The sequence below is a fragment of the Ixodes scapularis genome, unplaced genomic scaffold, assembly GCF_016920785.2.
Source record: "Ixodes scapularis isolate PalLabHiFi unplaced genomic scaffold, ASM1692078v2 PGA_scaffold11__112_contigs__length_91849675, whole genome shotgun sequence".
NCBI lineage: Eukaryota > Metazoa > Arthropoda > Arachnida > Ixodida > Ixodidae > Ixodes > Ixodes scapularis.
This window is the reverse complement of record NW_024609837.1, coordinates 38,684,815-38,708,129: the sequence shown is the minus strand read 5'-3', so window position 1 is coordinate 38,708,129 and position 23,315 is coordinate 38,684,815. Positions and strand designations below refer to the sequence as shown.

Here is a 23,315-nt window from a genome sequence, read left to right as displayed (position 1 = left end):
TCTTAGTGATCGGCTAAAATGATGATTGGCACGCTGTTCGCAGAGTGAATAGTACAATGCTGTTCGAATCACTAGCTACCGAGTCTTTTTATGTGCCGCTCGGACGCGACTTAATTCCGGAGGAGCGGTGCGCATTTCTAGTAATTACTCGATTACAAATATTAAGTTCGCGCTGTAAAATTAGCATAGTCAAGTCGGTGATCCGTGTTGATGAACGAACGAGCACAGATGGCACGTTTATCTAAAAGCTAGTCCTATTCGAGGCGCAATATATTGAGAGATCAGAAGGATACCGCTTTGCACATTCTCCGCGACTAGGAGCGGGCCAAAGTACGCAAATATTCGTATGACAGAATATTATCGCTGGGCGCTGGGACGCACTCCCCGGCATCCGCGAAAGAACTTATACTCCGGAAAAGAGGCGCACGAACGAGGAGTGATTATCGATTCCGTAAGGCGAGCATCTACTGCACCCATCGGTGTTGCGCTTCAGGAAGATCGGCGGTGGCGGGTTTCCGTCGGTGTGGCAGAAAAAAGAAAAGTGGTTAGTTACACGCATGAGAACCCGTGAAAGTTTAACTCTGCAAACACGCATGACCAGAGAAGCATGCAGGCGAAATATCGAACGCTTTCCGCACCGGTCAATGTCCTAAGTTCTGGCGATCGTGCGGAAGAGACAGACGGGGAAGGTAATCGCCTTGCCGATTCCTCTCTACTTGCACCGAGCTAAGATGACCGGTCCGACCAGGAGACGCGCACAGGCGCGCGCGAATCTGACGATAGTCTGGATTTTGTGAAAAGGACTCGACAATCTAGAAGGCGGCGAATCAAGTCGCGGACAAAGTATGCGTCCCTGTGCTGAAAAAAACTTTCTTTTTATTTTTTTTCGCCGAGTGTTGACGTAGCTCTTGTGTCCAACAGAGGCTCAAAGTACGTGTCCAAGCAATGGCGGACTAAAGTGCCGCTGCAGCTACTAGATGGCGCTGAGTCGTGAAATAGGTTTACTAGATAGAACGCATCAAAGCGACGTGCTCTTGAACCAACACTTCCAACACCGTCAAAATTGAAGTTCTCACGTTCCTCTTATTTCCGCCCATGAGCAATCCTTTGCTGACGTCATAGTCAGCATCCGTCCAATTGTGGAAGGCCGACCACCGCGAAGCTTCCGATCGCGCACGTCGCCAATACTGTACACGCGATTTGTAAAGATCTAATTTGTGTCCTAAACGTGTGTCCTGCACGCGGTGCGAACGTGGAGTGTACGCAGCGCATGACCTTATTGCTTTCTCGTGCCTCTATCAGGATTTTAATGTATATATATTTTTTTTAAATATTTGTTCTGGTAACGCGTTTTGCAACGTCCTTCTAGTGCCGCTGTTTCTTTCTTTATTAGCATTTATCTCATTTGAAAGAGAAAGAAGAGCTTGTGCTTGCGCGGGCCACTGTGCTTGCGCGGGCCACAGTGTGCGCGTGGGATTTATATTAAGCCTTTAGTTGTTAGCTTATGTCCTGTGTCCTTCTTCTACTTCGTGTCCTGTCCCTTTTGCGCTGTTTCTGATTATGCTGTCAACACAAACAATTTGCAGTTGGTGTCATCTCACGCCACACTGATGCACCCTGCTTCAGCTTCCTTGAGTTCAATTAAATGCTGGCGCATCAGGTTGGCTCGGATTACTTTGTCCAGGTCATTGATAAGGGCATAGTTCAGGGTGATTTTCCATGTTGTGTTTACTGGCATCGCCAGAAACACAAGCGCGTGCTTGGAATAGGCGACGCAGTGGTTGTTAAGGATGCCGCGGCCAAGTCGCGGTACCCGATGATCTTTTTGCCGTCCCGATCCGCTTGTTTCCTTATGCTCAATTCGTCAACCATCAGGCTGACCAGAAGACGCGCCTCTTCGGGCTTCATTCGTGACTATTTTTCAGGACTTTTTGGTAAAGCCTTGTTTTGCATGTATCACCTCTGCCCATTGGTGGAGCGCAGCTGTGTGTGGTGGCCTGACGTGCCTGCGCAGAAACTTGTACGCCTTTCCCGAGTAAAAGCACATTGTGAGGGCGAACATGCACAAGTATTTTGTGAAGGTTTTGTTCATTTTCCTCTATTTTCTCTCGACTAGGTTGCGCAGCATGTCGGTGAAGATGCTCTCAGAAATGTTGACTGCTCTCACACGAAGCTGTCGTTTCAGTTCTTGGAGGCAGCTATTTAGCCCTCTCATCCTGGCCCTTTTTCTTTTGATCATCTTCTTTGCCTTTTGAAACAATTTTCATGCCCTTTGCACATTTCGTCTAGTACTACCCAGAAACCGCCTATGCAGTCGTCGCAACAACCCTGGCGGCCCATACTTTGAGTTAATCAGCGAGCTGCGGCTTCTTGTTTTCCATTAAGAAGGGCATCTGATGCTTCGAGGGTGTGGGGGCCACCACAGAGCTTGCTACAGAAGTCGACCATAACTTTGCCCTGAGAAATTGGTGCCAACCACATAACCATGGAAGCGATTGAGGCCACTGTTCATGTTATCAAAAGGGACACCCTGTAGACACGCATCAACCATGCTTCGCACTACCTACGGTACTTAAAGGACTGGACGAGCCAGCTGCTGAGAGAAACAGGACGGAAGAGCCCCATCTACGGCTTCCAGCTTGTGCGAGAGTGCACCAAGGGCCTGGCTGAAGACCTGGTGTGGGCACTGGTCCACCAATCAGGTGCCTGCTGACGAGGAAGTTCAGCCAGGCCCACCTTGAGCTGTTCCTTGCAACTGTGCAAACGACAACGGGCAGCATCGACAACCTCACGGCACTCAAGTTCGGCTCTGACTTTAGCAGTGCCTGGTCGCTAAAGTCTCGCCCTCAACTCGCGGCAACTGCCAGGATGATGGCACCACAACACTTCTTGAGAGATCGTCAGAGAAGCGCTACACCAGCAATGCCAGGCAAGAGATGAACCTGTCGTGGACGAAGGCACCCATGAAACTGACTCCTAGAAGACGCTTTCTCAGTTAGCTGAATGCGTTGTCAACTGCATCGCAGGGAACGTGGCCGTTAACTTCGCCAAAGTAACTAAGTGTCAAAAGGGCACCAGGATTGCACTGGTCACGATCGACACTTGGAAGAAGAGGGAGCACAGACCTCAACTAGAGGTATCTGAAGTCGTACATTTACTAACTCGTACCGTCATGCCGATTCTATGGTGCTTTGCCCACGCGCTCCTTTAATGGCGCTTTCCAGTTTTGAGAAAGGCTGTTAAATTAAGGTTTTTTTACAAAGTAGGTTCGAACATTGATTTCTTGCTCAAACAATTTACAACCAGTCTCACTGTGCTATCATGATAAAGATTTTGCTGGAGCACTACTTCAAGCTGCGCTGAAAAAGGGGTGGTTTCGAACAGCTTTTGACAAGGCTGGTGATATTTTGAGGGCTATGCCAAGGCCACGGCTACATTAGAGCTTCCAGGAGCAAGTACTCCGGATGTGCCCTCTTCAACAGAAGGACCCAAATAGAAACGTGGCGGGCACATCAATAAAAGCATGATTTAAGAAAAAGCAAGAACGGAATCATTTTAACGCCACTGGAGCTTTGCAAGACCTGAAATACGTAGAGACCATAAAATGAGGGACGTTCACATATCTCTGTAACGCAAAATTAGAGCGCTGCTCTTGTGGAAGAGGAGGGGAGGGTACGGAGGAGATGGTATACCTCTCCTCCTTCTTCGTACCCTCCCCTTCTCCTCTCCTTTCCTCCTCCTCCTCCTTCCTACCCTCCCCTCCTCCTACAGTTTTCCCGCTAAATTTAGCTGAAAAACTGACGCGACGTGACCTCAACTGCAATTCAATTCGACACTAAATTTTGCGGGCGATTGAATTGCTGTTGAGAACAAGTGATGTCGATTTTTCGGCTAAATCTAGCTAAGACGTTCAATTAGTTCATAGGTGATGTGACACCAAGTCATTTGACGTCATTTTCCCCGCTTAATTTAGCGGGAAAACTAAATTGGTGTTGATGTCACGTGACGTCAATTTTCTTCTAAATCTAGCAGAGAAACTGAGTTTGTTCATAAGCGACGTTACACCAAGTCATGTGATGTTATTTTCCCGGCTGAATCTAGCGGGGAATTCAATTGCTGTTGAGGTCGTGACGTCAATTTTCCCTCTAAATCTAGCGGAGAATCTGAATCTGTTCATAGGCGACGTGACACCAAGTTATGTGATGTCCTTTCTCCCACTAAGTGTAGCGGATAAACTAGATTAGTGTTGAGGTGAGGTGATGTTAATTTTTCCGTTATATTTAGAGGGAAATCTAATTGGTGTTGAGGTCACGTGACGTCTATTGTTTGCCAAATTTAGCGGAGAAATTGAATTTATTCATAGGTGACGTGACACCGAGTCATGTGACGTCATTTTCCCAGCTAAACTTAGAGCAGAAACTGAATTTCTGTTGATGTCACGTGACGTCAATTTTCCCGCTAAATCTATCGGGGAATTTAATTGGCGTCGAGGGCACAGGATATCAATTTTCCAGCTCAGTTTAGCTCGGTTACTCCGACTCCGACGGCGACGGCGACGCCGACGCCGACGCCGACGCCGCTCAACCCGGTTACGGGCTTCTGAGAGCTGCGCTCTAGAAGCCTTCATAGTGTGACTGACCAGACATCATGACAACTCAATGAAAGCGTATGGGCGAAGTGGGCCAGTGTGCGATAAGGCTGGCTGGTTGGCCACCAGCATGCTTGACAGTGGGAAGTTACCAAGTCAGCCTCAATAGACATTACGCTCCTTACTTATAAGAAAAATTTAGTCAGTGTAGTACCACTGCTAGCTTAGGGTCCTCAACATGCATCACGGTTTAGTGATACACGACCGCACGCCGGTGCGATGCTCATTGATTTAAAATGCGAGGAGGAGGGCGCTGAACAGCAAGCATCTTAGTTTTGCAGCGTGAACATTCGCCCTACGTACTCCAAGCTGCGGTGCACTAACATTCTCGGCGACCGATCTCTGCCAAGGATACGTTGTGCCAATGGAACGCGGGCAGACAAATACGTCTCACCAAACACTAGAGGACACACGACGTAGACTCCAAAGAAACTGCTTGATTCCGGTGGAAGACTAAAACAAGAGGGGGAAGAAAACGGCAGCCGAGACACTTGGCACGGCACCATCTCGATAATTTCGAAACGAGAGCTTTGGCGCAGCTGAAGGGAGAAAATTTCGTGCCAATGGGACGCGGGCAGACAAAGAGGTCTCACCAAATTCACTACAGAGCGCGCCTCTTGATCTCCAGAGGAGCTGCATCGTTCTGGTGTAATACTGCAGCAGAAGGGGGGAGACGTGGCGACTTAAGGACTTCTATAAATTACTGAGATTCTGGCAGGGTTTCTGATGTAAAAATAAGCGGCTGGCTGCCTTAGCAAAATCGTGCATCCACGCGTGATGCATATGGCAGATCTCCGATGTTCAACTGACGTTCAAGCAACGCCTTAAGATACTCCAACACCTCCAACCAACGTGGGGCCCTTTATGTATTACACTTCTTGCCATAATTCCGCCGATTGGGAGCAAAAAACCACCGAAAAATCTAGGGTAGTGGAATTTTTATGTTATACCTACTCGAGTGAGCATGAACAAAGTAGAAATTTTTTTGAACCGGGCCAGGGCTATGCTGTAATTCCCGCGGCTGAAGTTGCCTAGCTTGTATCCATATTTCTCGCAGCCACTGCAGGCTCCGGGCAATGCCGTCTTCCCTCTGACTTCACGGATTTTTTGACGTGACGTGAAGAGTAGTCACTTTTGAGTACAAGGCGAAAGAGAGGGGAGGGGGGGGGGGGGGTTCACGTGCGGGGACCAGAAACCCGACTTTAGAACTTTAAGCTCTTCTACCTCGTTGACCAAACCAATGATTTGCATAACCTGAATCACGACGCTTTGTCAACACTAATATGGATGCCATCTTTTCTTTTAGTTATATATAACTGCAAACTCGTTTAAGCAGCGGGCACACTCTAATCTATAATACAAAAACAGTCTGGAAACAATTTCTAGGTCGTGTTTCTTCCTTTTATGACTCCCACATCGTTCACACGAGAACTGTCTGCAGACATAATCTATGCATACGTATGCATGAAGCACACATGCTTCGGACAAGCTTCGGGCATGTCCGCAGATATTTCTCTCATCGTATCTGCGGAGAAACTCTGCGTCTTGCGAATAATGTGAAGCTCTTTGAATGGTGCCCTAAATATAAGCACGACCTTCCAGACTAGTCTAGATGTCGTGTCAGCATCTCTTTTAAACACGTGCGAGCACGGCAACGTGCAAAAAAGAACGTGCCATTTGGAAATTTCTGAAACCTCAAAGAGGGCACGCTCTCGCTCTTCAAATAGCACTCTGCAGTGTCCGCGTTTCGCATTGAAACCCAGCGACGCGTGTCCCGGATTGCCAACCCCGTTTATATAGGGACGTATGAATATTAAGAAAAACGAATAGGGGAATCAATACGTAGGGTCTGTCTCCGTTCGGATTCGCGTTTGACCTCCTTTCGAAACGATGGGGCACAGACAGCGCCCATCGCTTTAATGAGTTCTAATAGACCGGTTTGACGACTCAGGGCCATCTAGTAGTAGCAGCGGCACGTACCCGAGTCTACTATTCTTTGAACACGTACTCTGAGCCTCTGTTTTTGGTGCGAGAGCTACATTGACGGTCGGCGAGAACTCTCATTCAGTCCCACGCTTCGTGGCCGAGAAATGGCGGCCGCCAATGTTGCTTAATGGGGTTTTGAAAGGGCATGTTTGAATCTTTGAATACCTTCGTGGTCAGAGGATGAAGAGCGCAGAAAACGCTTTGAGCCAGTCCTATGTAACGATTCCTGCGCCTCGAGTGGCCTCTTGGATTCACGCCTCCCGTGGCCCTCGCAGGCCCTGGGCGTTGTGATCCATTAACTGACGTCCCGAATTTCGTGAGTTCACGTGACAAGCAGCCACATTTGCGTACAACATGGCGGAAACCGGAGAGGTGCCATTTTGGGATTTCCGGTTCTTATTCTTGTTTTTTTTTTTTTATTTATCTTTTATTTCAGAAACCTTAAGGGACGCAGGGGCATTGTAGCCGGTGTTGCTCTAAAACCAGTTAAACGATAGATCCAACAGCAAAACGACTGTAAATACAAAAACTGTAAAAAACACACTATGCACCATCATAGAACATATTTAAAAAAGTCATCTTAAAAATGGGTTACTTCGATGCATTCACTGATACAAAAAAAGCACTAAAAACTAAAAACCGCTAAAACAGGAAACTAAAATTAAAATGGAAATTCAGAGACAAAAATCTAAGCCTGATACCTGGTTAGCTTTGGTACATCTTTTATATAGGTGTTTCTTTAAGGCACGACGCTTGAACGAGCAGTCAGAGTGTCTTATCAAAGCTCAGTTTCAAATTACATAATTGCTATGTCCCTGGTGTGAAAACCTGATTTTCAGTTAATCTGGAAACTATTTATTCGAGTTAATATTTTGTTTTTTGGCGTTCAACTTGATTTGAGACTATAACTTACGGCAAAAATACGCGCAGTAAACTACAAACTGCTCACATATGTGCTCTTCTGATTTAATGATGTGTAGGTGTTTTGTTTTGCTATTTCAGCAGCCGACGCTGCCTTCCTTTAGCATTAATCTGTGTGTATGTTTGTGACGTTCGTTATGCAACAGATGATTAAATATCACTATTACAATCTTTACAGTTACAAATGAAGGCTTCTGCAGTTATGTCTATAGCGCTAGTCATCGATCCAGTATTTGTTTGTAAAAAATAACGTGGTTGGAATACTCTTCTTCGTAATAAAATGCTCTCGAATCGTATGCCTTGTATATTGTATTGCTAATTATTGTCATAATAATGAGCATTAAGGAGTGTATTAGAAGTTTTTATTGCCTCCGCGTTACACTATATAACGAGTTGAAATAGTGATGAAGTTCTCAAGGATTGTATATTAAGGATTATGCGCATTTCGCGTTGCGTCAATAAGGCATTTTAAACTGCAAAACCCAAATTTAAAGGCTTAAAAGGACAACACCAAAGTCCATAGCCCGAGGAATGGAGATAATAGATGTGTTATTAGGAAACGCTCATAAGACAGAAATGTTGCTTTTATCATCGAGTAGTGCCGAAAATAAAGGTGATAAGATATTGTTTTTTTCGCAAAGAGGCACTTTGTCATCATTTTTTAATATATTTTGGCCAAAACTGTAAATAATAAAAAATCAAACTAAAGAAGGGGAAAATAAGCAAATTTTAGAGTTTCGGGGTGAAAATTATTTATCGCAAAAAAGGCGAGATGTTGACCGGAATAACGTTGCTATCGGAAGTGCACATTTAGTTCGGCTTATTTTAGCACTTGTCAAAATATTTCTGTTGATGTAGTTCACAACAAACCCCACGGAAACTTAATACCACTTTCATACAAAAAGCTCAGCCCTGGACCAAGACTCCCGGCAGCATTTTTCGGCGGGCGTTAGGGCGTCCTAGACGAAGACGTCCCAGACCTCACGTCACGCTCACCGTCCTGATTCCAAGCTCCCATATCCTGCAGTGCAGGAAGGCGGACTTCCTCAGCTGCGCCGCCACGTTAGGGTCGGTGCCGTTGTCAAAGTGGGGCTTGAAGTGGGGTTGTCCCAGCAGGCGCTCGGCCGGGACAGGGTCTCGCCGGCCACGCCGGTCGTCGACAACGAGAACACGGCGGCGCCTCCCGCTGCCGGCCCTCCGCCGACGACGTGGGGCGCAGATCGCGGTTCCTGCCCCAGGACCGAGCTGGGACCAGAGCCCAGACCCGAGCCGGACATCTCCCTGGAGCTCCGCTCTGCATGAGCCGCTTCCCACGGGGAAGCCGCTGCCGGTGAGAACCTCAAGCTTGAGCCTGGAAACGGAAGAGAAGATCGTTTGGCGAAGCTCATGATGCAAACGTACAGACCAATTTGTTCGTGATGCCCATAATACCTATCGTACGAAACACGCAATGCAAATGTTAATCTCGATACATGGCGTCTATACCTTAGGTCATTGCGCCCTGCTGGTGGTCGTTGCCACTTGTTTCTTCCGAGAAAAAACGGATACGGTGGTGCATGATGGACGAGAGAAGAAGCAGCAGAAGCGTCCTTTTTTGCGTATCCGTGTGTTAGCGTCGCGCTCATTTTGAAACGCGGAGGGACTCGCCAGCGTCCATGATGCCGCCTCCTAGGCGTCACTGCGTGGATCCACAAGTGGTGACATATAGAGGGGGGGGGGGGGGGGGGAGCCCCGTCTTCTAGCTGGTATTGGCTGTAGTCGACCGTGCCGGCGGACGCGCGCGACGATCGGTGCAGACGAGCTTGCACGCCGTATGGCCTACAAGGCCCTGGAAAGTCCGTATAGTGAGTACGAAGAACGCGAATTTCAGTTATACGACTTGTTGAGGAGGCTCGTCGTGGACAGTGTACTGACGAGGCACTATAACGGAGTTGAGAGCGGTGAGCGAAAGGTCGTGCGTGCATCCTCGGAAGTTAGCTTAGTGGGCGGAGCAGGAACTACAACGGCGCTACGATGCAATGCTAGCGAATTACGCGAGCGCCGAGCAGTGCTATCGCTGTGACAACACACGCTACGCCGTAGCAGAAATTTACTGAGATTTTTTCGTCATTATTTGCCACTCCAGAGCAATTGCTTTATTCTTAATATAAAAAAAAATCTGAACTTAATTTTTTATGATATAAGTAGCGCATTGAAAATAAAGCGGGCGTCGTAAAACAGAATAGGACCTTTTAATTGGATCGAATTTTAGGCACCTGTAAAGGGATGTGGATTGTGTGTGTTGTATTATTTATAAAGTTTGACAAGTGTAGGAAGTTACGTTTTAGTTAAGGATATGCATAATGCCATTGATTCTTTTTTTTTTTCTGAAGAAACGTATTCGTTCTAGATTTACAAAATTGGGCACACGCTCCAATTGTATTGTTAACATGTTTCAGCTGTTCGTTTTCTTTATTGATCCTCAAAATATTATTAATCGATTATATGGCAATTATGAAATATCCAATTTTATTTTTCTTATATAAAACTGATAGTTTATGGGTAGAAAACAAAAGTCGCCATTCATGCATCAAAAAAAGAAAGAAAATAATATTACCGAAAAAAATAAGGAAATAAAAAACGTCCATCGAGAATGGGTTGTAGCAAGTTTGTTCTAAAAAGAATAAACTCGCTAACTCGTTTAGAAATTCATTTAAGTTCATGTTAGGCGAACAGAAGACAAGTGCCCTACAAAGCACAGATATATGCGAGTTGATCTGTTTCGTGTGCCGTTTCTTTGCCTTATTGTCTGAAAGCTACAGTTACCCTCAGTCGCTGGTTTCCATACGACTGTCCGAATATATGTTTGTACAGTGCATTTTGACTTGAGCAAAACCAATTCATGCCGCAATTGTTTGTGCGTGATTGTTTATATTACACATTGTATTGATTTTAGTATTGACCTTACATTTGTGATTACGATGACTCGCGTTTCAGTAAAATTGAAAGTTTGTGACGTTGAATTTGGGCTGTTTAATATATTTTTTCTTGGCACATAGTGCCGTTACACAAGACAAGTCAGTGGATTGGATAAAGTAAAGTGCAACACACTTGTGAGGGCGTCAATCTTCAAGGTGTTCACTACAACGCGACATCGGAGGAATTATCCATGCTTAAGATATGTCGTCCTAGGAATTATTTCGTCGGCGTAAGCTGGTCGCTGGTTAACGTAATCGTCCCAGTCAATGTATAATGTTCGCCTGAGATTCTTTTATTGTGCAGTCTTAGCTCCGCGCTACTAATTAAATGCTGAGATGTATTACGCGCAACACTCAACCCGTGACAGTCTCTTCGGGAATTTGAACGGCACAGAAAGTTTTATGTGGTACGCTTAGCAGAGCCATTTTTGTAACTTCAATGTTGTGAATTTCGGACTATAGACATTTTAAAATGGACTGACAACTTACCTAAAAGTGAAACAAGTACACGCGGACGATGGCGCATCTTTTGTATCATAAAATGTCGTTATTTTCACAACTTACGCTATCAAGTGACGTACAACGAAAATACCTGAAATATATTTAAAGTACAGGGTGATTCAAGGAAAGGCCAGGCTTTTTAAATCGACCGCAAAATTCGGTTTCTTAACCTTTCGCGCTACGACTTTGTGCAGCGTTGCCCACTGATGGTGCATTCTTTTTGTTGTAAAATTTGCAAAGAGTGCACTTACCTGAGGAAAAGGTAAAGAAAGAAAAATGCTTAGCTCCTACGGAAACGCAGCGAAGCCACTGGTCTTCAAACAATACGGCGCCGTTTCGCACGGAGACAAGAGATGGCGCAAGCGGTCGCGACGCACTGCCGCCAACGAACGAGCATGCGACGCCGAGAGCCGGCGTCTTTAGCAGAGAAGGAAGTGCAGTTCCTTGTTGTTACCGCGCCTGTTTTTGTTTCTGCGACTGTCGCTGCCTGCAGAACGCGCGTCGCTTTTAAGTCGAAAATTTCGTCTGCTAAAGACGCCGACTCTCGGTGCCGTATGCTCGTTCGTTGGTGGTTATTGTTGCGCCATCTTTTGTCTCCCGTGCCAAACGGTGCCGTGTTGTTTGAAGACCGGAGGCGTCGCTGCGTTTCCATGGGAACTAACCCTTTTTCTTTACTAACGTTTTCCTCAGGTAAGTTCGCTCTTAGCAAATTTTACAAAACAAAAAGTGCACCATCTGTGGGCAAAGCTCCACAAAGTCGTAGCGCGATAGGTTAAGAAACCGAATTTTGCGTTCGATTTAAAGAGCCTGGCCTCCCCTTGAATCACTCTGTACAATAGAGTTTGCTCAGTAAAGTTCCAGTTCAAAGGAATCATTGAACGGTCTAGCCAGCTGTTGTATATCTGTGAGTGAGTATTATAAATATGCTTGTTCGTTTAAATAGATAGCGTATTACGCAATTCATAATGTTCCCTAGAAACTTGGCATGTCTTTTCATTTCCAATTTTCTATTCATTATCTAAGTGGTACTGACTTCATTCATTTCATAGCAACTCCCAAACAATCTTACATTAGAAAGTAGTCGTTTTGTTGGTTTTCACTTTTCATTTATTGTGTTTATGGAGCATATGTGTAGTTTACACTATTTTCGCCTCTCACGCCAGTTCTATTGTGTTACGGGAGTCATAAAAAAGACCGATATTTTTTTATAAAAACTGAACAACAAAAACACACAAAACAATAGGTTTATTATTCACCTGTGTTGTAGGCTCTACCTAAAATGTAACGAAATACGCCACTCGCTGCTTGTTAATAAATAGAGCGAGTTACCATTACCCATAAGAAGCATCGCACGTAACGTTTGCCTTACCGCCGAATTCAGAAACCTCACTCAAACTACACTCAAACTCAAGGGCCCCTTCACTTCCTCGAGGAAGGCGCGAGGGCCGGCGCTGCCCAATCGCGACGGCGGATCTGTCCTCGCGATTGGGCAGCGCCGGCTCTCGCGCCTTCCTCGAGGAAGTGGAGGGGCCCTTGAGTTTGAGTGTAGTTTGAGTGAGGTTTCTGAATTCGGCGGTTACTTTCCATATCTGAATTAAAACGTTTTATTGCTTTGAAATTACAGGTAGCATAAGCGTCATACTTTAAAAAAAACACTGTGTTCAAGCAGAAGCTTAACATAATTACCTTATTGTTCTTACAGTTCCACCTGTATACTCACGTAAAGAAACGAACGCAAAAAAACGAGAAAAAATACGGGGAAAAAAACGAGGTTTGATTTGACTGGGCACCTAAGAACACAAAAACGCTAAGTTCCTTTCTTTTGTGTATCTTTGGAGGAAGACGTTATGGTGTAACGTAACGACGTTTCCCATTACTCAAAATAATTAACGTAAGTATACCATCCGTTACAGTTTTAAAGTGATAACTAGTACGTTACTACGTTACCGAAAAGAGTAACACATGTAATAATATGCCGCTAACCTAATGCGTTACCGTCTTGCTGTTCGCCCACCTTGCCAACGGCAAGGCGGGCCAGCAGACGCACATGCGTACGGACTTTCGTTTTTCTGTTTCGGCTTGCACGCCTCTCAGGATGTAGCTCGTACTCGTGTAAATAAATATTATCATTAATAAATATTATTATAATAGACACAGAAAAGCAAGCGTTTTATCTATTTGTACTCATAAATATGTTTCCCTTCAAAGTTTTTCCAATTTTCTTTCTATTCCCAAGGCCCGTCTGAAAGCCCCTTATATGGTCATCGCGATCCAAGAACCAATATCTCTTGTCTCTCTGAAATCTTCACCGCGAAGCTCGGCAAAATTGCGTAAAGCCTCTCCCGTTATTGCAAGGGCTTGCCTCCCCGTTGTACTTCCCTGAAGAATCATTTTGTATAGGGAGCCTTCATGTGCGCTTTGCTAGGGTGATGCCACCCTTTGTAATACCACTCGCCGACAGACCAGCAGCCATCTTGGTTCTCGGCGATAATCCGTGGGGCTTATAACCCTCCCGGAAACAAGCACCTTATCTCAGAAGTTCGGAGCAGCGTTGTGGAACCCACGGAGGGAGGATTAGCGTTTTCCCCCTCGGATGGGATTACCGATGGACACAAAGGCCACTTTCCGGCGCACGGGGAAACAATGAGAGAAACAAAATGGCGGTAGAAGAGGGTGTGGGAAAGGGAAACAGGCAGTTGGCATCACTCTATGCGAAGCGCACATGAAGGCACTCTAATTTTGTAACGATAGCGTCTCATCCACTAAATCCTGACTTTTATCGGTGACGCTCTCAAAAGAAGAAAAAAACAACAACCTTTACTTCAAGAAAAAGAAAGTAAAAACACAAACAAAATATATACTTCGGTATACGGAAAGAAATCTTACGGATGGAACTAACGAGATATGCTTGCGCTGCTATTGCTTCGAGCTTAGTCCACGTGATCCTTTCTAATCTCAAGATTACCCGGACGAGAACAAAAATATTAATACCCTGCAATAAACTTCTCGAGGGCTGCTCCTAAAACTCGGCCGGATTGTTCATTTTCATCCCTTGTATCCAGCGGCGCATCCAAGAGAAAAATATTTTTCGCAGAATCAGGTAGAAAGTATAAAGCATTTAAACGAAGCTGCGGAATAAAAATACAACTACATACCTCCCTTATGTGCCCATCCAAAACAGAATCAAACGCATCTATATAACGTGTGGCTATAATAAATCTGCTAGATATAGCGGGCAATTTTTTCCGCTGGATTTAGCGGGAAAATTTTTCGTCTAGATTTAGCAGGGAAAATTTTCCGCTAGATTGAGAGGGGGAATTTTTCCGCTAGATTTAGCGGGGAAACTTTTCCGCTAGATTTAGCGGGGAAATTTATCCGCTAGATTTAGTGGGGAAGTTTTTCCGCTAGATTTAGCGGGGAAATTTTTCCGCTAAATTTAGCGGGGAAATTTACCCATATTGCACCGCGCGGTTCCGCCGACGGCGACGCCGCTCAAGCCGGAAACGGGCGCCCTAAGAGCTGCGCTCTAAAAATAACCTGAATGCCAATTATAGCTTATATATTCCTTCTAACGTACCGTCAAACCTACGGAGTTATGTGGCGTGGAGCATCAAACTAAAAGTTGCCAAGAAATTGCAGGGTTGCTATTGTATAAAGTGTGTTGAAGTGGCATTGTCGCCTAACTTTCAAGAGTAAGCACTTTCTGTCCCGCAACACTAACTTCAATTAATGTAATCTCAACATATCTCATTTTTGGTCACGGGAGTCTTGCTAAAATGTATAAATGACATTTTAAAAGGTTCTAAAAACCACAACTTGTTGGCATCTGCCGTTTGCAACGTACCGCCGCAAAACGCTGACTGTTCATTCTGCCATAAAAAAAAAAGGAGAAAAAAACGACTAACAGCGTTATCAAACGTTAACTGAATCAAAACTGAGTCAATAAAATGTATATATGTATGTATGTATGTAATCGAAGCCTGACTATTATTGTTGTCATAACTAGACAATGAATATCCTAAGCTCATCACGTCATTTTAGATCTATCGCAACTGTTAACTTTGTTGCTGTTAGAAACCAATTAACGCCAACCCCTACGAGCGTTTTACGTGCAGTGATCATCGTTTTTTAGCGTATTTGATTCAACCGTACGCGAGAACTCCTAATTTTTGCGCCAGTACAAAATTCCGAGCTACACTTTTTTTTTTTTCCAGATGTTCTTAGTAGCCCGTTGCCGCTACCAAGTCGAAAAATGGGCTTGAAAACCGTTCTCACCCGGAAGGCCATAACCGCGGCTCAGGCAGAAGACAATATTTTCGTGCTCGTCGCCTTTCTTGTAGTGATTTTCTTTTTTCTACCGCCCTTTATACGTAGCTCAAACTGTTATTTCAGAGAGTTCGATGACCCTCTTTCCACATAACCAACGTAGCAATTTAGCTGAACTAAAAAAGGGAACTAGAACATATTAAGTGGAGAGATCAGGCAATATCTTCATAGCACGATGCTTCTCCCAAATGCAGACACTCTCCCACATATACCCTAACAATAATGAAACCAGCAAGAAACATCTTAAGAAAAAGAAATAACGCCTCGTGTTTTTTATTACTAATATATATATATTTTAATTTCTTTCTGTAGTCTTTATTTTCTATTGTTCGCAACAAAATCTACAACGATATTTTTTGCATTGCATTCCTCTCTTCCTTCTACTAGAATTTTTACGATTTTTACCTTTCACCTTATGCTTTTTTATCTGCACGAAAGAGATCCACGGCGGCTTAAACGTCACATCATCAGTTCTAGACCTATATCCACACCATCGCAAGACCTAATTTCATCGACTCCTTACAAAACGTTTTTCTGCCTCCTTCCTTGTCCTTTCGCTGTCTTGATTAGGTCCTTGTTTCCTTTTACTTTATTTTTAGTTTTTCTCACTTTGCTTGGCACCGTCTTTCGAAAGCCCGTCTCTTTTGTCTCCTTCACTGTCAGCGCCATTAAGCAGGCTTTCTGCTTCCCTTGAAAAAACAAAGCGCATAATAGGCAGTCCCGCGCTAATTAAGGACGCCATTGCCGAATATAGCGAGTGATTTCTGGTGAAAATCAGAAGTAATGGTGACTGGCAGGTTTAGAACCGGGTTATCTAAGGTTACGGGTAAATGCGTGAACAGAGAAGACTTACAGATTCTGAAATATCAAGCTTGGCACATTGCTTCGAAGCGTGTGCTAATGCAGTTTTGTCTAGAAGAGAATGCCAGAACGTTACGTCATCATTTGAGGGGCTGTCGACCGGGCCCAAGCAAAAAAAAACCGTAACGTGTGATGAGGTTACGTAGCCTAGCGACATCTATTGATGTCACTGCACAACTAAGCTTTGCGCTTGCTGTGTGACGGCTTGAGCACTTGGGGAACGCGTGCATGGCAACGTGGGTGCGAAGGAGGCGCCGCTGCTTTGGTATGTGCAACAATCTTCCGTTGCAATGCCCCTCACTTTTCAAATGCATCCTGACACTTTTAAACACAAGTATACTCGTTGCAGCGCCACAGACCCTTGAAGCTTATCAGTCGACGGGTAATTTTAAGTATAAAAGTGAACTCTTTCTTTATTTAGTCCCTACTTTGAAAAGCATGATGACGTAGAGGAGGGTATCGCACGTTTTCTATAATCGCGAGGATTACCCCCGGATTACGATAGCCAAATGTGGCTTACATATTGGACAATTCTAACACTCAAAGCGTGCGCGCCTCTATTTTTTTTTATCATTGCAGAGTTTGTTCTTAAAATATAGTTACAAAACCCAAACCAAATTTGACGTTCAAGATTAGACAGCGTAGAGTTGGTCTGCCTTTGAGGTGCGGCGACAATCGTTTACGCTGTAGATGACAATATTTGCCAATGCAGTATTTTTGCTCGCCTGGGGCCTTTAACGTGCATCACGCGGTAGTGATTCACCGCTGCATGGCAGTGCGATGATAATCATGAATTAAACGGTTAGGGGTGGAGATTGAGCCCAGGATCCCTGGGCTCTGCGCAGCGCGAATGTTCGGTCCACAGGCTCAGAGCTGTGGGGCGCTAACACCCTCGGCCACTCATCCCCCCTGGAATATAGTGATAGACATTTTAAAATAAACCTTCACTGCATTACTAGCTTGCGATATAGTGGAAGATGTACGGTAGACAGAAGAATGTTTTATGTTTTAACTCAAGAAGTTTTAATGTGTTTTAATGCAAGAAGGTAATAATAAACCTCGAAGTTTAAAGCAAACGTTCGTGCCCAGAGAGACTGCACTTTACAACACTATCAGATTTGATAACGGCCTTACAATTGTGTGAGAAAACAAACAGAAAACGTCAGCAGTAATTTGTTTGTGCTAACTGCGTAGTGGTCTGTAGCTCCACAATGTTTTTAAGTCACGACGCTTGCCACTACTAGTTGCAACAAAGACCCCAAGTGTTTTCATATCTCAGTGACAGTTACGTTTTCCTTTTCTAGAGCCAAATAACTGAAAAAAAGGCTTGTTCGCTAATTTCTAAGGCAGCGTAAAAATATGTTGAAACACCTCGAGCACGATAATTGATGCACCACAATTTTCGGGCCGAAATAAATATGAAACACTTTGTTCCTGAGTAATACCTCGTCCGTTATCATGAGGCTCCCCAGAAGATTGAATCTAAAAAAAAAAAAAAAAAATCTATGTGTGAAATTTATGTTTGCGAGAATTTGGCATTTATTTGTAAACTAGACAAAACCCTGTCATTAAACAAAAACAAAGAATTATTTTGATATCCAAACGTCGTGCGAAAAATAGCATAAATGGTTTGTCGCCGGTTTTTTTTTTCACTAGTTCCTTTTTTATTTTAAAACTTTACTTTTTAGGTTTTTTGCTTTTGGTTTTACAGAAAGTGTAACGATCGTCTAATCAGGAAGATTTTGGAGTTTTTTTTTTCAAGGGCCTACATTACTCCAAGCGCATGGTTCATAGCACGTTTTGAAGATTGAGTCTGGGACAGCGATTGCCAAATTTCTTCTACAAAAGTCGTAATTTCTAAAATCACCTCATTATCTACAATACGCATTAATCACCTCTTTCCAATACCGTACTTAATGCTGCGGGATCATTACAATATATGATGCTTCTACGTCTGAGGGATATACATAATAATATAAATCAACAAAATCAATAACGACATCAGACATTTGAGGCTGTCTCAAAACAGTGAAAGGCTAAAAGAAAGAAAAGTAAGAAAAAGTAAGAAAGAAAATCAATTAGACAGTATCATTTGACTTAAACCGGCTGGGAGCCCTTTACGCGTTTTAGACCAAACCATAAACCTCCCACCTCCATGTGTTCTTTTTTTAGGCCTCTACGCATAACCTTCTCCCAATGGTCTATTTCGCTTGCGGTCAGGTCTAGCCGCTTTCCGTTGAGGTCATCGGGTAGGGGCACGCCAACGGGGCAGACATAGCCCAAGCATAAAGAACACGTTGGCATGTCCTGCCAATAGAACATGGTTCGGGGCTTTCAAGTTTGAATAACGTTCCTCGGCGCCATTTTGTGTGGCGCCGGATTTCAACGGCGTGTTATTGCAGACATCGTGCTGAGTCAGGAAAACTTGGGACAGTATCGTGACTTGGATATTCCCCAAAATGTATGCTTCTGGAAGGGAAGCAAAACGTCTTTAAAATGCTTTCATGTAAGCTATACATCAGCATAATACAGAGAATTAGTTGGGAAGGTAAGGGAACATATTAAAACAAAAAGTCTCTCGTGTCGGCTCCTGCGTCCACTGCGGGCTTAAAAGCAGTTTAAAATAACTGAATAATTTAAGTGTACCAACAAAAAGATATCTTAATTTGGTTGAAAATGACCATGAGAAAAAAAAAATATTGCTATGATATGCACTGAGGCACAGAACTGACAATGTTAACCTTTGTCATGAAGGTAAGAAAAAAGAATTTGCTCTCCTTCTTGTCTTGTTTTTGATTTTATCCGGTGGTCATTAGCTTGTCCTTGTTCTTGGTAGTTTTATTGCTTTCTTGCTTCACCTTTTTTTTAAGGTTTGAGGAGGTGTGCAGTTGCATTCTTTGGTACAAGTAGGAGTAGCATAGGCTGCTCCAGGCGGGTAAAGCCTGGTATTCTTCTTCCAATACAATAGGTTTCCTCCACTGTTACATAAGAAAGGCCAGAGACGACAAAAAGATTTGTGCATTGTGCCATTTCACGGCAGTGGTAATTATCGAAAACACATTTAACGCCAATGAATGGGTCTAAAACAAATTGTGGTTTGGAGAGTAGCCGCAATCCCAAGGGGATAGTAAATTAACAATTAAAAGCATTTGGTACACATATAATTTAGGGTTTTGACGCCGAGAAGTTTTGAAGTTCGGTCTTCTAGTGGAATTTCATAACACCTAGCAGTGAAGACACTTACTCTTCCAGGCTTTCAATAATTTTTGTTAAGGATGAGACGCTTCGTTTCTATGGACTTTTCAAACCAAAAATTGAACACGTACATATCACATGTAGTTTTGAAAGGTGAGGCTGTCTGCTTCATTCCGAGCGTGATTTTGGTGGAGGTGATATTGCTTCGGAACATTTATTTGATCAAACTCCACTTAAAACTAGATCGCTTTTCCTGATAAATTTGGAATCCTTACTTGAGAAATTTATTAAGCATTCACACGCAGTAGCTTTCGTTACTCAAAGAAAGCAACACATGTAGTTTTCGAGCGATACTTTCGTTTACAGCAAACCAGTCATCGAAGTCTGGTCAGAATCGGTGTTGAAGCTGCGTGCGGAAGTTGGCGACAAACAAACTTCTTATTGTTGTAGTATAAGAATTCTGTGGGCTGACTAAAACGCTTGACAAAGTTGCGCAACGTCGCAATTTTAATTTGGTGTTTATTGCTGCAACTTCTCGGTCCTGCCGCCGGAGTCTGGCACTGGGTTTAGAGATAAAGAAACGACATTGTTTCTGTCGCAATACAAACCAGCGGAGTAGCTCTTTCTCACACAAAGGAGCAGCAAGGCAGCAAGGCGGATTCTCCGTCTTTCTGCTTGAAACTTGTTTTGTGTTCCTTTTTTGTTTTGTCATGCTATCGGTCTTTGCATAGGCGTGGCTGTGTCTCAAATTAGTTAGAAAAGCAGCATCAACACATGGCTGGCAACTGAAAGGCCAGCACCCTTTAACGGTCATTAGCAGGGCCACCAACCACAAATCAACTGTCCCTAAGGAGACATTATCGGAGAGGATAGCAAGAGAAAGAGAAAGACGGCAGTCAATTCTGCACCCTCTCCTTTTTTTTTTCTTCTGGCTACGGCTCGGGCTACGACCCGGCTTTTGGATTGGAGCCTAGCTGGACTGCCGAGATTAAGAGCACAGTTGACTAATTACAGCCAACTTGGGAACCACCCTTCATCTTTTTTGCGCCCGGACGCTCCACGCGATGCCATTTATTTTGAAACCTTTTTTGCCCCATTCCCCTCTCTGAAAGCGCTTCTTCTTTTCTAGTCTGCTTCCCGACAATCTCGGTAGGCGTCTTTGTTCACAGGAATTTATTTGTCCTTCTGTCTGTCTATTCGGGTGTGTTTACGGTATATGCATTTCAATTTATTGTCCTGCCCCATATGGACCGAATGCTTGCCTCCTTTTTTGCTATGCATTCTAATCTATAATTCAATATTTTTTCTTAGTTTAGGTGTAAATATTATATTTTAACGCTTTTTATTCGATTGAATTATGAGCCGTAGTTGCCAATCTTGTAGTGCGGGCTACGGTGCTTCATTGTGCACCCGTCGCAGTTGGTGACATGCGGACATTTTGTCCTATGGTTCTTCTACCCGTATTTAAGTTTGGGGTAGGCGGAATGGCGTCTTCGGTTCCAACCACTTGCCTTGGAGAGAGCTACGGGGCTAGAAGCAGAAATGGGGTGATTTTATAAGAGATACCTGTACCGGAACTCAGCGTACGGAGCACAGTGTCATCTGAGACTCCTGCTGTGTGTCAAGGAGCCAACCTCGTGACAGTTATTTGAGGCTGAAACAGGACGTTTTTGTTTTTTCAGAGCGAATGCTGTTAGTGGCCTGCTCCCCGATTTCATGACCGCATCAGGGTAAATACCGCCACTTTTTCCGCTAAATTTAGCGGAAAAATCGGCGCCACGTGAGCTATGCACCAATTCTGTTTTCCGCTAAATATGGCACTAAAATTGATGTTACTCGACCTGACCTCACGGGACCTACAAACAAATTGAGGTTCCCCGCTAAATTGGGCAGAAAACTTAACGACACGTGAACCACCAATTCAGTTTTCCCGCTAAATTTGGCGCAAAAATTGACATCAAGTGACCTATATTCTAAACTAAATCGACGCAACGTCATTCTAATTTTAGATCATCGTATGACGCCCAGTACCGGCTTAATTTCAATCGGTTGTCATCGTCATTGTCCAATAAGCAGTGCAGCTGTCACTTTCTAAACTCATCACGTTGTGTGATTGTCGCGCAATTTTTTGTCTGTTTTTTGATGCATGACATATCCGTACCGGAAGATGAAGTTTTGTCCCGTTCCGCACTTATGTATTGAACGTTTTATTTCGAGCGCAAAAGTACGAAACTTTTCCCCACGCGTTTTTGCAGTCACATAGTTATGAAGCACTCGCTCGTGCCCGGCTTACTCGCCTCATACATGATTTCCGTGTAAAAAAGGGCAAAAACTTCTTCAGTAGGGTTGGTGTCCTTACAGAACTCGTTCTTCCCAAGGAAAGCAGACTTTAGATAGAGGACGTTTTGAAGAGTTGGGTTTTTTCTTTGGCCTGACTTTCTGAGTTTTTCCTTTGTTGAAAAGTTCTTCCTCTGGCCTGACTTTCTGAGGGACACGTGACTGAATACTCTCCTTGGCGGCATTTGACATGGGCATTGTCGGAAGTGTGATGGCAAGCTCGGATAGCAGCAAAAACAGGGCTGCTCCTGCGCATTGATCTTGGCCTTGTTCGGAATATTCATTGTCCCAAATCTGTTGTCTTTTGTTATGGCTCATTTTGCTTTAAGAAACTTCCATGTTTCGCGGTAAAGCCTCCTTTGTTATATATCCGGTACAGCACGCGTTATCGGGCGACATCAAATTCTGCAGGATATCTTGAGTTGCCTTTAGTATAATTTTTTCTCGGATCAGGTGCTTCCTGTAGGAGGATGGTGGGAAACTCGAGAAAATAAGAGACGCCAGTAGAAAGCAGAAGGAACTTGGGAGCATCAAATAAGCCACAATTCATACAAAAGCGATGTCGTCGGAGCTGAATCTATAGGTCACAGTAGCTTACTTGAGCTAATAAGTTCTGGCATCAAGCCCACGAATCTTCACGCAGAAAATCCCTGAAAGCAGGAATCCAGAAAGAGTGGACTGTCACTTTGTGTTCATGCTGAAGTGCCTTTTGTACATCTACTCTAAACCAAGCCAAAAAAGAAAAGAGGTGCCGCGTTAGGATTTGAATTAGCCCAAAAATAGCCACATAGCCAACCGCCAAATATCGACGCCAAATGCATAAAAAGGAGCCCGATTTGGCTATTTATAGCCCAACCTGGCAACCCTGCAAGGCGTTCAAAATTGTTGCGGGTTCCCAATCTAACGAAAACAAGCAAAGAGAAGAGACGACAGTGAGGAGGCGAGGAGGAAAGCCGTGCTATTTGCGGGGTTCTTGTCAAAACTGAAAACGGACGTGGGTGTCGCAATTTTCAGGCTTTCTGAGAAGCGCCCCCGTTTACCTTGTCGCTCGCGGCATCAGCTTTGTCCTGTATAGACAGCCCATTACGGATGGTACTCTACTTTGAAGGCTCAATTATGAAACTACCCTCGCCCAATCGGCAAACTGGAAATCATCAGAGGTTGCCATCTCGCCGAACATGACAGTGCTTTGCTGCCAGTATGACTCTCGCGATTGGCGCTAATATTTCTGTGACTGCGTGTCTTCGGGTACAACAAAAAATAAAACCTCGAGGAAAACGAACCATATTGATATAAGACGCGGGCGAGCTAAATTGCAAAATATCCGTTACTTGCAGCAATTTTATTTCAGAGTTTTTTTAGCATTACCCCTCAACTTTATTTTTACGTAATTTTAAAACTTTTACTACATTCTATCTGCTTAGTTTAATATATCTTTTTTTTGTTATCGCAACTTTATTTTATTTTGTTTTATTTAGTATTCCTCTCCAGCTATACACGCAGTATATAAAAAAAAAAGCTTGGTTTTTTGATCCCCAGAAGTCACTTTTCGTACCTCCACGCAAACGTCCTGTCAGTTAATT

The 23,315-nt window shown here is 44.0% G+C and overlaps 1 pseudogene; it reads right to left on the bottom strand.

Annotated features, from left to right (window-relative positions):
• The window catches only part of LOC8037963, a 69,994-nt pseudogene extending 61,162 nt beyond the window's left edge, over positions 1-8,832 (bottom strand).
• Positions 8,833-23,315: the final 14,483 nt, after the last annotated feature.